The sequence below is a fragment of the Camellia sinensis genome, chromosome 3 (assembly GCF_055761805.1).
Source record: "Camellia sinensis isolate YWXY chromosome 3, ASM5576180v1, whole genome shotgun sequence".
Lineage (NCBI taxonomy): Eukaryota > Viridiplantae > Streptophyta > Magnoliopsida > Ericales > Theaceae > Camellia > Camellia sinensis.
In genome coordinates this window covers 162,356,352-162,373,890 of record NC_138963.1, presented here as the reverse complement: position 1 = coordinate 162,373,890, position 17,539 = coordinate 162,356,352, and positions in this window count along the sequence as shown.

The window sequence follows — 17,539 nt, the reverse complement described above, 5'->3', positions numbered from 1 at the left end:
TCAGTCACCACCAACTCTGGTGCAAATCTTGGCAAACTGGTAAAAGCGACCTCAAACTCTGTCACATGTGTATTCAGCTGCTTGAGCTGACAGAACTGATCCTTCAACTTCTCCCTTACAGTGGGAGGCAAAAACTTCTCCTGGAAGGCGTCAACGAAAGCCTTCCAAGTCCCCCCAATATGCCCCCGAACAAACTTCCACCACTAACCCGCGTCTCCCTTCAACTGGAAGGACGCCAAGGTCACCCATAACCTCCGCCTTCAATGCCAAGCATCTCAAATGTCTTTGTCATCTACTCCAACCACTCATCAGCCTTTAGTGGCTCCTTTGGATCACCCACAAACTTGTCCGGATTCGACCGAAAAAACTCCCTCTTTAGAAAAGACGGCCCTGCCTCAGCTACATGGGCCTGGACTTGATTCTCAGCCCTGAGAATGTCCATGGATTCCCTCAATGCTCCTTCCATCTCGCAGGCTAAGGCGCCCATGGCCTGCTGACCTACTGGCTCGGCCACATTGGCCTGACCAACTCCCTCCTCCTATGCTGGAATTTCATCCGGTATAGGCATCTCCTGTCTTCTAGGCCTACTACGCCTACCACCACGTCCTCGCCCTAACATCCTAATAAAGGTAACAAAGACATTAGCACATTCACAAATGTGTCGAAGCTATTTCACTCGCGTCCTAATACAATGGACAATAATAATTCACCCCACGTAAGCATATAATCACATAAGCACTTATGAATTTTATTCCCGGATAATGACCATCCCGAGGCGTCGCTAGAGTTCCAGCTAGAAACAACAGTGATCAAGTGCCTTTCCAACTGGACTCCTAGAAATCCATAGACCCGATCAACATCCTAGAAACGAAATTCCATACCCATATAGTCACGTAAACATGTTATCACGTAAGCACATAACATTACACTTCAGCCTCTAACAAGCGAGACAAACCCATTGTGGTACTAACCACTTCCCACGTACCCAAAGTATTCAAACCCGGTACGCTCTAATACCAAGTTGTATGTTTGAATGCTGATATGGGTTTTTCTAGTCTGAGGTAATAAAATCAAGTGCTAGAGAAAAGGTGGATATGAAGTGTAATTTTCTAGTCTGAGGTAATACAATCTTAATTTTATTGACATTTCCATTTCAACTTTCATTTCCTTCACTAGTACATTTCCATTTTAACTTCATTTCCTTCACTAGTAACTCTCTCTCTCTCTCTCTCTCTCTCTCTCTCTCTCCATGAGAGTGTGTGTGTATGTGTGTGTGTGTCTTCAACACTTCTTAAACTACAAGTTCTCCATTGCAGACTTTTGGGTGGTTTTTAATTGAGTTAATATTACACTCCGGCAACTTGCATTTTTTATAATTTCACTAATGACCTTTCACTATCAATTGTGACAATTAATTTCTTTACATTTTAAGTGAAGTTACAATGGTTTAGAATGTTGGTTTATTATTTTTTTTATGAAAAGATGTGTAATGTGCAACAAAGAGCAATGACCATACAATTACTTGTGACTCAATTCAAGTCAAAGATGTCATAAAAGAAACGGGTAGGAAAAAATTAATGTGGATAGAAAATTTTGACAGACATGATGGCATTTCAAAAGAAAGTATGGGTCATAGTGGAGCTGAATGAAAGAAGGAAAAAAAGAAAAAGAAAAAAAAAGAAGCGATGCAATCAAGGTTGAAGACCAATTTTTGATATTGAAACACACATGATCAAGGTATTGAAACACACATGATCAAACCCATTGTGGTACTAACCACTTCCCATGTGCCCAAAGTATTCAAACCCGGTACGCTCTGATACCAAGTTGTATGTTTGAATGCAGATATGGGTTTTTCAAGTCTGAGGTAATAAAATCAAGTGCTAGAGAAAAGGTGGATATGAAGTGTAATTTTCTAGTCTGATGTAATACAATCTTAATTTTATTGACATTTCTATTTCAACTTTCATTTCCTTCACCAATACATTTCCATTTTAACTTCATTTCCTTCACTAGTAACTCTCTCTCTCTCTCACTCTGTGAGAGTGTGTGTGTATGTGTGTTGTGTGTCTTCAACACTTCTTAAACTACAAGTTCTCCATTGCAGACTTTTGGGTGGTTTTTAATTGAGTGTGGTAGTAAATAATAATAATAATAACAATAATAATAATGAATGTGGTAGTAAAATAAATAATTAATTTTCTATTGGTATATGATAGAGTGTAATTTAATTAGAGATTAATTTATTTATATAGTTATATTAGAAAACTGGGCCAAAGTGTAATTATCTTAAATATTTATTAAAAAGAAGTATAAATTCATATAAATTATGATCAAATCTGTGGGAGAATTCGGGCTGGCTACGTGTTGGATCGAAATATCACCTCAGCTGCCGAAAATGGATCGAAGAAACCGAGAAAATTTTGAGGATTTTTTGGATTGTGATGGTTGTTGAGAAAAAAGAACTTTCTGATCCATTGTAATTCTTGGGAAAAAAGACAGAGATGTAGAGATTGTTACACAACTTTAGAGAGGGAGTGGCTTTTATCGTGAAACGGAGGTTCATTTTTTCCATATTCTTGACGTTTACCCTCAAAGGTGGGTTCATTTTTTCCATATAAAGTTGGGGTATCGATATGGAAAGTTTTGACATTTCCATTTCAATTTCATTTCTTTCACTAGTAACTGTCCATAGAAAAGCAAGCAATTCATAGAACCTAATCTTTAAAGCTGTAACAACCCGAAAATTTAAGTTGTCTCTTTAATTTTATACTAGTATTATGGTTGTAAGTTATGATATATTATTAAACAAATACAAAATCAAATTTGGCATTGCATTAACAAATATGGGATTAATTAGGGATTATTATTTGTGGCGAAATTAATAGAAATATGGAATTATAATACTAGTTGGGCCAAATTAAAGTTAAAAATAGTAAATAAATAAATATAAAAGTATGAGTAAATAAATAAATAATAATAATAATAATAATAATAATAATAATAATAATAATAATAATAATAATAATAATAATAATAATAATAATAATAATAATAATAATGGGTGTGGTAGTAAAATAAATACTTAATTTTCTGTTGGTATACGATACAGTGTAATTTAATTAGGGATTAATTTATTTATATAGTTATATTAGAAAACTGGGCCAAAAGTGTAATTATCTTAAATGTTTATTAAAGATAAGAATAAATCCATATAAATTATGATCAAATCTGTGGGAGGATTCACACTGGCCACGTGTTGGATCGAAATCCCGCCTCAGCTGCCGAAAATGGATCGAAGAAACCGAGAAAATTTTAGGGATTTTTTGGATTGTGGTGGTTGTTGAGAAAAAAGAACTTTCAGATCCATTGTAATTCTTGGAAAAAAAGACAGAGATGTAGAGATTGTTACACAACTTTAGAAAAGGAGTGGCTTCTATCGTGAAAGGTAGGTTCATTTTTTTCCATATTCTTGGTGTTTACCCTGAAAGATAGGTTCAGTTTTTCCATATAAAGTTGGGGGTATCAATGTGGAAAGTTTTGACATTTCCATTTCAACTTCATTTCCTTCATTAGTAACTGTCCATAGAAAAGCAAGCAATTCATAGAGCCTAATCTTTACAGTTGTAACAACCCAAAAATTTAAGTTGTCCCTTAAATTTTATACTAATATTATGGTTGTATGTGATGATATATTATTAAATAAATAATAATAAATACATAATCTAATGTGGCATTGGATTGTCAAATATGGGATTAATTAGGGATTATTATTTGGGGACATATTAATAGATATATGGAATTATAATACTAGTTGGACCAAATTAAAGTTAAAGATTGTAAATAAATAAATATAAAAGTATGAGTAAATAAATAATAATACTGATAACAACAACAACAACAACAACAACAATAAGAATAATAATAACAATAATAAAAATAAAAATAATAATAATGGGTGTGGTAGTAAAATAATTTTTGTTAGTATACGATCGAGTGTAATTTAATTAGGGATTAATTTATTTATATAGTTATATTAGAAAACTGGGCCAAAGTTTAATTATCTTAAATATTTATTAAAGATAAGTACAAATCTATGGGAGAATTCGTGCTGGCCACGTGTTGGATCGATATCCCACCTTAGGTGGCAAAAATGGATCAAAGAAACCGAGAAAATTTTGAGTATTTTTTGGGTTGTGGTGGTTGTTTAGAAAAAAGAACTTTTAGATCCATTGTAATTCTTCAAAAAAAAGACAGAGATGTAGAGATTGTTATAAAACTCTAGAGAGGGAGTGGATTTTATCGTCAAAGGTAGGTTCATTTTTTCCATATTCTTGGCGTTTACCCTAAAAGTTAGGTTCATTTTTTTCATATAAAGTTGGGGTATCAATGTGGAAAGTTTAGACATTTCCATTTCAATTTCATTTCCTTCACTACTAACTCTCCATAGAAAAGCAAGCAATTCATAGAGCCTAATCTTTACAGCTGTAACAACCCGAAAATTTAAGTTATCCCTTAAATTTTATACTACTATTATGGTTATATGTGATGATATATTATTAAATAAATAATAATAAATACAGAATCTAATTTTGCATTGGATTATAAAATATAGTATTAATTAGGGAATATTATTTGGGGCCAAATTAACAGAAATATGGCATTATAATATTAGTTGGGCCAAATTAAAGTTAAAGATAGTGAGTAAATAAATATTAAAATATGAGTAAATAAATAAATAAATAATAATAATAATAATAATAATAATAATAATAATAATAATAATAATAATAATAATAATAATAATAATAATAATAATAATAATAATAATAATAATAATAATAATGGGTGTGGTAGTAAAATAAATAATTAATTTTCTACTGGTATACGATAGAGTGTAATTTAATTAGGGATTAATGTATTTATACAGTTATATTAGAAAACTAGGCCAAAGTGTAATTATCTTAAATATGTAATAAAGATAAGTACAAATCCATATAAATTATGATCAAATCAATGAGAGGATTCGCGCTGGCCACGTGTTGATAAAATCCTTCCTCAGCTACCTCAAATGGATTGAAGAAACTGAGAAAATTTTGAGGATTTTTTGGATTGTAGTGGTTGTTTAGAAAAAAGAACTTTCTGATCCATTGTAATTCTTGGAAAAAAAGACAAAGATGTAGAGATTGTTACATAACTTTAGAGAGAGAGTGGCTTTTATCGTGAAAGGTAGGTTCATTTTTTTCATATTCTTGACGTTTACCCTGAAAGGTAGGTTCATTTTTTCCATATAAAGTTTGGGTATCGATGTGGAAAGTTTTGACAATTCCATTTCAACTTCATTTCTTTCGTAGTAACTCTCCATAGAAAAACAAGCAATTCATAGAACCTAATCTTTAAAGATGTAACAACCCGAAAATTTAATTTGTCTCTTTAATTTTATACTAGTATTATGGTTGTAAGTGATGATATATTATTAAATAAATAAAAATAAATACAGAACCAAATTTGGCATTGCATTAACAAATATGGGATTAATTAGGGATTATTATTTGTGGCGAAATTAATAGAAATATGGAATTATAATACTAGTTGGGCCAAATTAAAGTTAAAAATAGTAAATAAATAAATATTAAAGTATGAGTAAATAAATAATAATAATAATAATAATAATAATAATAATAATAATAATAATAATAATAATAATAATAATAATAATAATAATAATAATAATGGGTGTGGTAATAAAATAAATAATTAATTTTCTGTTGGTATACTATAGAGTGTAATTTAATTGGAGATTAATTTATTTATATAGTTATATTAGGAAACTGGGCCAAAGTGTAATTATCTTAAATATTTATTAAAGATAAGTATAAATCCATATAAATTATGATCAAATTTGTGGGAAGATTCGCACTGGCCTCGTGTTGGATCGAAATCCTGCCTCAGCTGTTGAAAATGGATCGAAGAAATCGAGAAAATTTTGGAGATATTTTGGATTGTGGTGGTTGTTGAGAAAAAAGAACTTTTTGATCCATTGTAATTCTTGGGAAAAAAGACAGAGATATAAAGATTGTTACACAACTTTAGAGAAGGAGTGGCTTCTATCGTGAAAGGTAGGTTCATTTTTTCCATATTCTTGGCGTTTACCCTGAAAGGTAGGTTCATTTTTTCGATATAAAGTTGGGGTTTCAATGTGGAAAGTTTCGACATTTCCATTTCAACTTAATTTCCTTCACTAGTAACTGTCCATAGAAAGGCAATCAATTCATAGAGCCTAATCTTTACAGTTGTAACAACCCGAAAATTTAAGTTGTCCCTTAAATTTTATACTAGTATTATGATTGTATGTGATGATATATTGTTAAATAAATAATAATAAATACAGAATCTAATTTGGCATTGGATTATCAAATATGGGATTAATTAGGGATTATTATTTGGGGACAAATTAATAGATATATGGAATTATAATACTAGTCGGACCAAATTAAAGTTATAGATAGTAAATAAATAAATATAAAAGTATGAGTAAATAAATAATAATATTGATCACAACAACAACAATAATAATAATAATAATAATGCGTGTGGTAGTAAAATAATTTTCTGTTAATATACGATAGAGTGTAATTTAATTAGGGATTAATTTATTTATATAGTTATTTTAGAAAACTGGGCCAAAGTGCAATTATCTTAAATATTTATTAAAGATAAGTACAAATCCATATAAATTATGATCAAATCTGTGGGAGAATTCGCGCTGGCCACGTGTTGGATCGAAATCCTGCCTTACCTGCTGAAAATGGATTGAAGAAACCAGGAAAATTTTGAGTATTTTTTGGATTGTGGTGGTTGTTGGGAAAAAAGAACTTTCTGATCCATTGTAATTTTTCGGAAAAAAGACAGAGATGTAGAGATTGTTACAAAACTTTAGAGAGGGAGTGGCTTTTATCGTCAAAGGTAGGTTTATTTTTTCCATATTCTTGGTGTTTACCCTGAAAGGTAGGTTCATTTTTTTCATATAAAATTGGGGTATCATTGTGGAAAGTTTAGACATTTCCATTTCAATTTCATTTCCTTCACTAGTAACTCTCCATAGAAAAGCAAGCAATTCATAAAGCCTAATCTTTACAGCTGTAACAACCTGAAAATTTATGTTATCCCTTAAATTTTATACTACTATCATTGTAATGACTCGGATTTTAATTCGCATTGTATTGATGTGGTGCCCGTCACCTTAAAACTTGTGCGGTTGTCAGATTCTTGATATTGATGGGTTGGCAAGTGAACTTTAAATATTATAATTGAGGACCCTTGGGTGATGTTTGGAACCTTGATTGAAGCCTTAACAAGGTATTTAGGTAAGATTAGATAAAAAAACCCCAAGTTTGAGTTTGAGTTTTTGACCAGCCATCACTCTTTTGCCCTTTTCTCCTTCCATACTTTGAATTTGAATGTGAGGCTTGAACCATTTGAAATATTGTTTCCGGGGCTTCAATTTGGACACAAGAATGACCTAAAACGAAGTCCGAACGAGAGAGTTACACCTGTTTGAATTTTGAGTTTCTCTGTTGAAAGCATTCTCGCTCGAGCAAGCTTTTCTTAGCTCGAGCGACCAAGTCGCTAACAGACTGTATAAAGTGATATTTTGACCAAACAACTTCATTTTTTTCATCCTCTCTTCTTCTCCCCTCCTCCATGTCCGAAACCCTAGCCCCCAAAACTTTGATATCATCCATTCTTACCAACAATCCACCATGGATCTTGCACCAAGGTTCAAGAACAAGCAAGGATCAAGGCGTTGATCGATTATTTTGGGGATTTCATTGAAGTTTGAAAATGGGTCTTCACCCATAGCTTCCAATCTTGAGGTAGGGGTCCTAGTTCTCTTTCAATGTTTACATTAATAGATAGATTAGTGGTATTTTGGATTATATAAATGCAAAATCTACATTTGGAGCATATAGTGTTAAATCATGAAATTTTGGGGTTAGGGTTTGAAATGTTGGGGTTCTATTATTGGGTTTAAATTATGGATTTATGGGCCTAGGGTGTATAATCAATGGAAAAATTGGAATAAAAAGTAAAGGTTTAAGAAGTTTGAATTTTTTCTTGAAATTCTAGTTTTTTCTTGAAAACCCTAAGTTGATTCATGATGATAAATAATGAGTTTTCCCAAATTGAAAGTAGAATCATGAAATTGAGGTATTGAATTGTATATATACAAGTTTAATTGAATCTTGGAAGTGTTTGAAAATCATGTTAAAAATTAGCGATTGAACCTTATTTATGGATATTGTAAATCATGCTATGATATGAAATGAAATTTGGGAAAAATGATTAGTTAATGATGTGGATAACATGAACCTTGGGATGAAATGATGAAATGAAAATTTAAGAGTACACCTTGAATTATGTTGAATTATATTTAGTGGTGTTGAGTTAAAATATGTTGAATTGTGGCGATTATGTAGAATCGTATTGATTATATTGAAGTGTATGTTGAATTGTGTAGACTATGTTGAATTGTGTTGATTTAAGTTGAGTTGTGTTGGGTTGTATTAAGTTTTGGTTGATATAAGAAGGGAGTTTTGCCCTAATCGGATCAAATTGTCATTTTGTATAAATAATTGAAATTGTCATTGTAAATGTGAAATTGGGGGATTATTAATGGTGATGGTGGAGCTTGATATGCATTATCACTCCCACATGAGATTTTGGAAAAGCTTATCATTAAAGGAATTTATTTATCAGTTTAGATATATTTGTTTTGAGCTATCGGTGGAGAATAGCTATGATTGTTGTAGAAATTGCATGTTGACCAGGCAAACCGGACTATTTATAAATCATGCATATCATGGAGCACGCAATGGATTTTGAGGATTTAAACTGTATGTTTTGGAAAAATATTTTGGAAATTCTTGTCCTATGTTTTTAGTGCACTTGTTTCATTCTAAAAATCATGTTTTGGATCACATGTATTGTGCTAGTTAAAAAGAGTAAATAATATGATAAGTCTAAGAAATGGTTGTCATTGAATATGACTGTGTGTTTTAATACATTGCATATGTATGATTGTTTGGGAGGAGAAAGGGGATGTACTCCATGTGTGATTATGTGTTTAAATACATTGTATGTGTATGTTTGTTTGGGAGGAGAAAGAGGATGGACTCCACTGTTTGGGAGGAGAAAGGGGATGGACTCCATTATAACTAAGTTGGCTGGAGTGTCCTCGATGAAAGTCCCGAAATTTATACATGGGTGCCAATCTCACGGACGAAATTTTTGTAAAATGGCAGTTTGAAGTGTTTATGTGTGCTGTGTATGATTGGAAAACCACTGAGTTGTAGCCTTAGTTTGGTTGTTGAAAGATAGCGAAATTGACTCATGAATTGAGAAGAATAAATAAACTAAAAATGAACTGAAGGAAAATGGATTAAGGATTGAAATTGGCATCATGTGGGTAATTGGATTAGGGGCTAGTGATGATGAACTCAATGGGTTGCTTGTGACAAAAGGGAAGATTATGAGTATTGTTTTGTAAGTAAATGGGAGATTGAATTAAAAAGGGGTTTGTGATTCTTGTGTCATGTTGAACTCTAATCCTTTGGATTTTGATGTTATGGAGTATGGTAATTGGAAATGGAAATGAAATGTGTAATATTAGAATGGAAAAGGAATGTGAAATATTAAAATGTAAACGAAATGAGGAATAATTTGGAATTGAGTTGATAAATTTAAGATGATGTTCTTCCTTAAGTGTACTTGTTTTCAAAGAGAATCTATGGATTCCTAATGAGGAGAGACTACATTTATGGCAGGGAGTTTTCTTAAAGGCTCAGGCGAAATTTTAAGAAAGGATACTTTCTGTATATTGTTTTGAACTTACAAAATGTCATCTTAGTATATGGTATCACCTTGCATGCATGATCATTTCTATCTATGTGTTAATTATTGATTGAGAACTATGAGATTCCTACAGGGCATTAGTGCTCACCCCGTTATTGTTTTATCTTTTTACAGGAAGGAAGCTTGGATTATTTGATTGAAGATTTATGGGGTTCTTGAGTTTTTTTGTATAATTTCATGGTAGATGTAAAAGGAAGTGGATTTTGTATTTGTATTTATTTATTTGTAGCACAGTAGGAGATTGGCATGTATTGTTGCCATTGTAATATTTATTGAGAGAGAGAGAACATGTATCATTGTGATTCTATTACTCAAGTGTAATAGATACTTGTAAATGTATTTTAAAAAAAAAATGGACCTAAATTTACAGGCTTTGGTAATATTTCTGAGTAATTAAAACTGGGGCATGACAATTATGGTTATATGTGATGATATATTATTAAATAAATAATAATAAATATAGAATCTAATTTTGCATTGGATTATAAAATATAGTATTAATTAGGGATTATTATTTGGGGCCAAATTAATAGAAATATGGCTTTATAATATTAGTTGGGCCAAATTAAATCTAAAGATAGTAAATAAATAAATATAAAAATATGAGTAAATAAATAATAACATTGATAATAATAATAATATTGATAATAATGGGTGTGGTAGTAAAATAAATAATTTATTTTCTACTGGTATACGATAGAGTGTAATTTAATTAGGGAATAATGTATTTATATAGTTATATTAGAAAATTGGGCCAAAGTGTAATTATCATAAATATGTAATAAAGATAAGTACAAATCCATATAAATTATGATCAAATCTACGGGAGGATTCGCGTTGGCCACGTGTTTAATCGAAATCCTTCCTCAGCTACCTAAAATGGATTGAAGAAACCGAGAAAATTTTCAGGATTTTTTGGATTGTGGTGGTTGTTGAGAAAAAAGAACTTTCTGATCCATTGTAATTCTTCGGAAAGAAGACAGAGATGTAGAGATTGTTACACAATTTTAGAGAGGGAGTGGCTTTTATTGTGAAAGGTAGGTTCATTTTTTCAATATTCTTGGCGTTTGCCCAAAAAGGTTGGTTCATTTTTTCCATATAAAGTTGGGGTATCAATGTGGAAAGTTTTGACATTTCCATTTCAACTTTATTTCTTTCACTAATAACTCTCCATAGAAAAGCAAGCAATTCATAGAGCCTAATCTTTAGAGCTGTAACAATCCGAAAATTTAAGTTGTCCCTTAAATTTTATACCCGTATTATGGTTGTATGTGATGATATATTATTAAATAAATTATAATAAATACAGAATCAAATTTTGCATTGGATTATCAAATATGGGATTAATTAAGGATTATTATTCTGGGCGAAATAAACAAAAATATGGAATTATAATACTAGTTGGGCTAAATTAAAGTTAAAGATAGTAAATAAATAAATATAAAAGTATGAGTAAATAAATAATAATATTGATAACAACAATAAGAACAACAACAACAACAACAACAACAATAATAATAATAATAATAATAATGGGTGTGATTGTAAAATAAATAATTAATTTTCTGTTGGTATACGATAGAGTGTAATTTAATTAGGGATTAATTTATTTATATAGTTATATTAGTAAACTGGGCCAAATTGTAATTATCTTAAATATTTATTAAAGATAAGTATAAATCCATATACATTATGATCAAATCTGTGGGAGGTTTCACACTGGCCACGTGTTGGATCGAAATCCCGCCTCAGCTGCCAAAAATGGATTGAAGAAACCGAGAAAATTTTGAGGATTTTTTGGATTGTGATTGTGGTGGTTGTTGAGAAAAAAGAACTTTCTGATCCATTGCAATTCTTGGGAAAAAAGACTAAAATGTAGAGATTGTTACAAAACTTTAGAGAGGGAGTGACTTATATCGTGAATGGTAGGTTCATTTTTTCCATATTATTGGCGTTTACCTTGAAAGGCAGGTTCATTTTTTCCATATAAAGTTGGGGTATCAATGTGAAAAATTTTGACATTTCAATTTCAATTTCATTTCTTTCACTAGTAACTCTCCATAGAAAAGCAAACAATTCATAGAGCCTAATCTTTACAGTTGTAACAACCCGAAAATTGAAGTTGTCCCCTAAATTTTAAACTAGTATTATGGTTGTATGTGATGATATATTATTAAATAAATTATAATAAATACAGAATCAAATTTTGCATTAGATTATCAAATATGGGATTAATTAAGGATTATTATTTGGGGCGAAATAAACAAAAATATGGAATTATAATACTAGTTGGGCCAAATTAATGTTAATCATAGTAAATAAATAAATATAAAAGTATGAGTAAATAAACAGTAATATTGATAACAACAATAACAACAACAACAACAACAACGACCACCACAACAACAACAACGACAACAACAACAACAACAACAACAACAATAATAATAATAATAATAATAATAATAATAATAATAATAATAATAACAATAATAATAATAATAATAATAATAATAATAATAATAATAATAATAATAATAATAATAATAATGGGTGTGATTGTAAAATAAATAATTAATTTTCTGTAGGTATACGATAGAGTGTAATTTAATTAGGGATTAATTTATTTATATAGTTATATTAGAAAATTGGGCCAAATTGTAATTATCTTAAATATTTATTAAAAATAAGTATAAATCTATATATATTATGATCAAATCTATGGGTGGTTTCACACTGGCCACGTGTTGGATTGAAATCCCGCCTCAGCTGCCGAAAATGGATTGAAGAAACCGAGAAAATTTTGAGGATTTTTTCGATTGTGGTGGTTGTTGAGAAAAAAGAACTTTCTGATCCATTGTAATTCTTGGGAAAAAAGACTGAAATGTAGAGATTGTTACAAAGCATTAGAGAGGGAGTGGCTTTTATCGTGAATGGTAGGTTCATTTTTTCCATATTCTTGGCGTTTACCCTGAAAGGCAGGTTCATTTTTTCCATATAAAGTTGGAGTATCAATCTGAAAAATTTTGACATTTCCATTTCAATTTCATTTCCTTCACTAGTAACTCTCCATAGAAAAGCAAGCAATTCATAGAGCCTAATCTTTACAGTTGTAACAACCCAAAAATTTAAGTTGTCCCTTAAATTTTATACTAGTATTATGGTTGTATGTGATGATGTATTATTAAATAAATAATAATAAATACAAAATCTAATTTGGAATTGGATTATGAAATATAGGATTAATTAGGGATTATTATTTGGGGCCAAATTAATAGAAATATAGAATTATAATATTAGTTGGGCGAAATTAAAGTTAAAGATAGTAAATAAATAAATATAAAAGTATGAGTAATAATAATAATAATAATAATAATAATAATAATAATAATAATAATAATAATAATAATAATGATGGGTGTGGTAGTAAAATAAATAATTAATTTTCTGCTGGTATACAATAGAGTGTAATTTAATTAAGGATTAATTTATTTATATAGTTATATTAGAAAATTGGGCCAAAGTGTAATTATCTTAAATATTTATTAAAGACAAGTATAAATCCATATAAATTATGATCAAATTTATAGCGATCCCGATTTTTCCTTCATTGTTTATTGTATTCCGGACTCGATTCCGTGGATGATTGTTGTTGTCTGTATCCCGTTTTCGTCTTTTAACTCTTTGTATTTGAGTTTTTGGTTGAGTTGGGCAGGTTTGAAACAGGTTGGTTATGTTTACAAGCAAATTGTTTATACCCAGATTTTGGCCTCCACTGTAATAACCCTCACACTATCCTAACCATGCTCATATGCTTTCATATGATTTTTGTCTTGTTAAGCTTGCATTTCATGTCTTGTCCTTGTTCGCTTAAGTGTTACCGCATGCTTTGTACCTTGCTCGGTGTGAGTTTAGCCGAGGTGACTCAGAGCCTAGGTTAGTTTTGAACCTCTTACATCTAAGACCATTTTGGAATTTACTTTGGTTGACTCCACCTTCGCTCTAACATGTTGGCCGAGATGTCACTATCTAGACCGAGGTGTTCATCGCCAAGGCTGAGATTTGTATTATCTAGGCCGAGATGTCACCGTTGAACCCAGTGGCCTTACTCCTGGATTGGTACGACCTAGACCGAGGTGTGGCACATCTAGGCCAAGGTGTGGCACAGCTAGGCCAAGTGTTGTCCTTTCTAGCCGATGTCCTTGTCCCTTGCTTGCCGAAGTCTTGTTGTTAGCCGATGTCGTTACTTGTCGGAGTGCTCTTGCCACCTAGCTTGTTGAGTACACTTTGTCATAGTCTTGTCTTTTCACTCAGTCACCTTTTTGAGAAGAACCAACCAGCCGCTGCCATGTACCCCTGCAGAGGGTTAAGCCAGCCGACATACCCAGAAAATATACATTTTCGTATTATATCTTTGCCTTGTAGAGAGAGAGAAGCTCTAGGAAGGAGAAGAAGTTTTAGAGTGAGAGAGTGGGCTTCGAGCTTGATTCTTAGAGATCAAATCGTTAGATTCGTGTATTGAGGTTAGATTTTTGATTTACTCTTGTTGTTCTTTGTGTTTATCTAGCTGCATTGCACGATCGAACCTGTTCTGCACGTCATGCATTGATTTAAAGTTGGTTTTAGAAAGAGAAAATAGTGTTCATGTGTTTTTGAAGAAAAAGTCTTGTTTGATCCGAAAGTTTACATTAAGATTCTTGTTTTTGTGTTTGTCCTCACAAGATCCTTGAATATGGGTACCCAGGTCCATGTTTTTGAATTCATAGCATGAAATCTCAGATTTTGTAATAGCAAATTATGATCTTTGCATTCATCTTTCTCATGTCCATAGCATGAAAGTTTACTAACTCATTTACATATTTAGCCCTTGGCTTGAATTTACATGTAATACATCAAAAATAGAACGACAAAAGTATGTCCGCCTCTAGCCTCCCAAGCTATGTCCTTGGAGGTGGCATGCTACCTGTACCTGAAAATGATATTCCCATATAGGGTGAGCCACAGCCCAGTAGAAATACACTAAACCAACCATGAACAATGAATAAAAGATTAGCAATTGATAGATGGCCAACACTGATACATTCACATAAATCACATATTTATGTCATACGACTTATGAGTCCAAGTTACTTTTCATTTTCTCTTTTTCAACAGATAAGCATATTAGCTCTATCATCCTCTCAACAGATATGTATAAAAACAATATCCCACATTCACAGATAAGCATATAAGCTATATCCACATTCTCAACAGATATGTATAACCACAATGTCCCACACTTCACAAAGATAAGCATATGAGCTCTATCTTCATTTCTCTAGACAAGCATATGAGCTGTATCTACGGAGTTCATCCCCTATCTTCTTCCAACACTATCCGATTTAGAGGTACATCCCCCATCTTCCCCTAAACCGCGGAGTACATCCCCCATCTCCTCCTCTACACATAACTATACAAACACATTGGTTCTATATACAATCACTCAATACACACAGTTAATGTATTCTATCAACCGTCAAATCCCATGACACATTCCATTAATTAGTTTCCGTTTTCCTAATCATCATGCATTGTCTACAACAATCACGACTATCCTCCACCGATAGCCCAAAGCAATTATTTCTAAACAGAAAATAAATGCACAAATGGATATTCAATCAACATTTCAATTCGGTGAGTGATAAATAATTCAACTACACCCTTTTTCCCATACATTCCCAATCTCAACAATTCCATTTCATTTCCTCATTTCTCACAATTAATTATCTCAATTACTCAAACAATGTAATTAGGTCATTTTCCATAATTACCATCCCAACCCTTAGGTCCCATTCTCATCAATGATTCAACATTTATTCCATTTCTTTATACCAAACATGCTTCTAGGTTTATTATAAATAAAACCCCAACTTTTGTAAAATAACACAAAAGCCCCAAACTTTCACAAAATTACCAAACCAACCCCAACATCTCAAAATACCAAAATTTAAAGACAAAATCCATAGAGAGGAGTAGGATATCCCTACCTCAAAGTTTGAGCTCCAAAGGAGATGAAGACCAAAATCAAAATGCTCCAAAGACCAAGATTCTCGGATGAAAACGACGCCCTCGATGATCAACACGACTTTTACAAAGGCCGAAGGTGAGGAATTCACCCTAGCTAGATCAAAATCTAGAGAGAAGACAAGATTTTAGAGAGAGGAGCTCTCAAAATGGCTTTTGGAAAAAGTAGGAGAGAGAAAGAAAAGAAAAAAGTGATTTGAAATCACCCAGCGGATAACTCATATACGCATGACCCGCTCGAGCGGAGAACACGACGCTCGAGCGCCAAGAACAAAAATCTGGACACGCTCGAGCGCCAAGACACAAGAATGAAGCACTTCCGCTCGAGCGCGAAAACCAGTCCGCTCGAGCGTGGATTTCCCCCTCCTAGAACTTATACTCTGGAAGTACTACCCGCTCGAGCGCCAACCGACCCGCTCGAGCGCCACCGCTCGAGCGTGAACAAACCCGCTCGAGCGCAAAATCACATCTGCAGAAGTTTTGCAGAGACACGAAATACTGGAAGTGTGTAATCCCCGCTCGAGCGCAAGAAGACCCGCTCGAGCGGACAGGCCAAAATCTGGGCAACTAGTTTTGGTTTCTAAACTCAACCAACCCATAACAAACCTGCCCAACACATCCTATAACTCAAATACGAAGTAAAAAAAGATGTAAACAAGATAATAATCAACTACCAACATCCACGGACACATGTCCGGATCACTGTTCAACAAGGGTAAACCCGGGATCGCTATATTCTTCATGTTCGTCGTGTTCTTCAAGAGAGGGAAACCCAGATTTTTCCCGACTTCATTTCCTTGAATGTGGCCATCGAGGCCACACCTCGACAAGGAGGTGTGGGATCTCGGCATAGACCTGGTAGTTGCCCAGCATGTTTTCCCGAGATAAGAAACTGTGTTTTGTTTTGATTTGACCTAGTTTTGAGGAATGCCGAGATCATTTGCATGCATGTGAAACTTGTTTGAAAGTGCATTCTACAGACTTTGTCATGTGTTTGTAGGACTTGGACTTGCCTTGACCCCGACGTTTGAAGAATTAAGTGAGTGGTATTTCTAGTAAAGCTATGTTATAATGCTTTGATAAAAGTCTTGTTTTGCTTTGTTTTGAAAGGTATTTGTAAGCATGAATGGTTATTCCTAGTTGGAAAATATGTACTATCTTGTTTTGATGACATTTTTGGAAAGTCCTTACGTGCTGGAGGACTCTAAGCATTTGCAGCACAAAGTTTGAAAGTCCTTACGTGCTGGAGGACTCTAAGCATTTGCAGCACAAAGTTTGGAAGTCCGTACGTGCTAGGGGACTCAAAGCATTCGTAGCACAAGTCCTTAGTGCCAGGGGACTATAATGCAACTGCACCATTAAATTGAGATATCTCCCTTGTCTTGCCTTGTCTTGCCTTGTTTGCCACTGACGGTTTACCACGTGGGTTGTTTGCCGAGATGTCATCACTTGTATTTTATGATGCTAGTAAGCATCCTTTGAAACTTGACGGATTTGCTAGATGGACTTGGTTCATCCCTTGACTTGCACTAATTATGTTATGTATCGTTTGATAAAGATC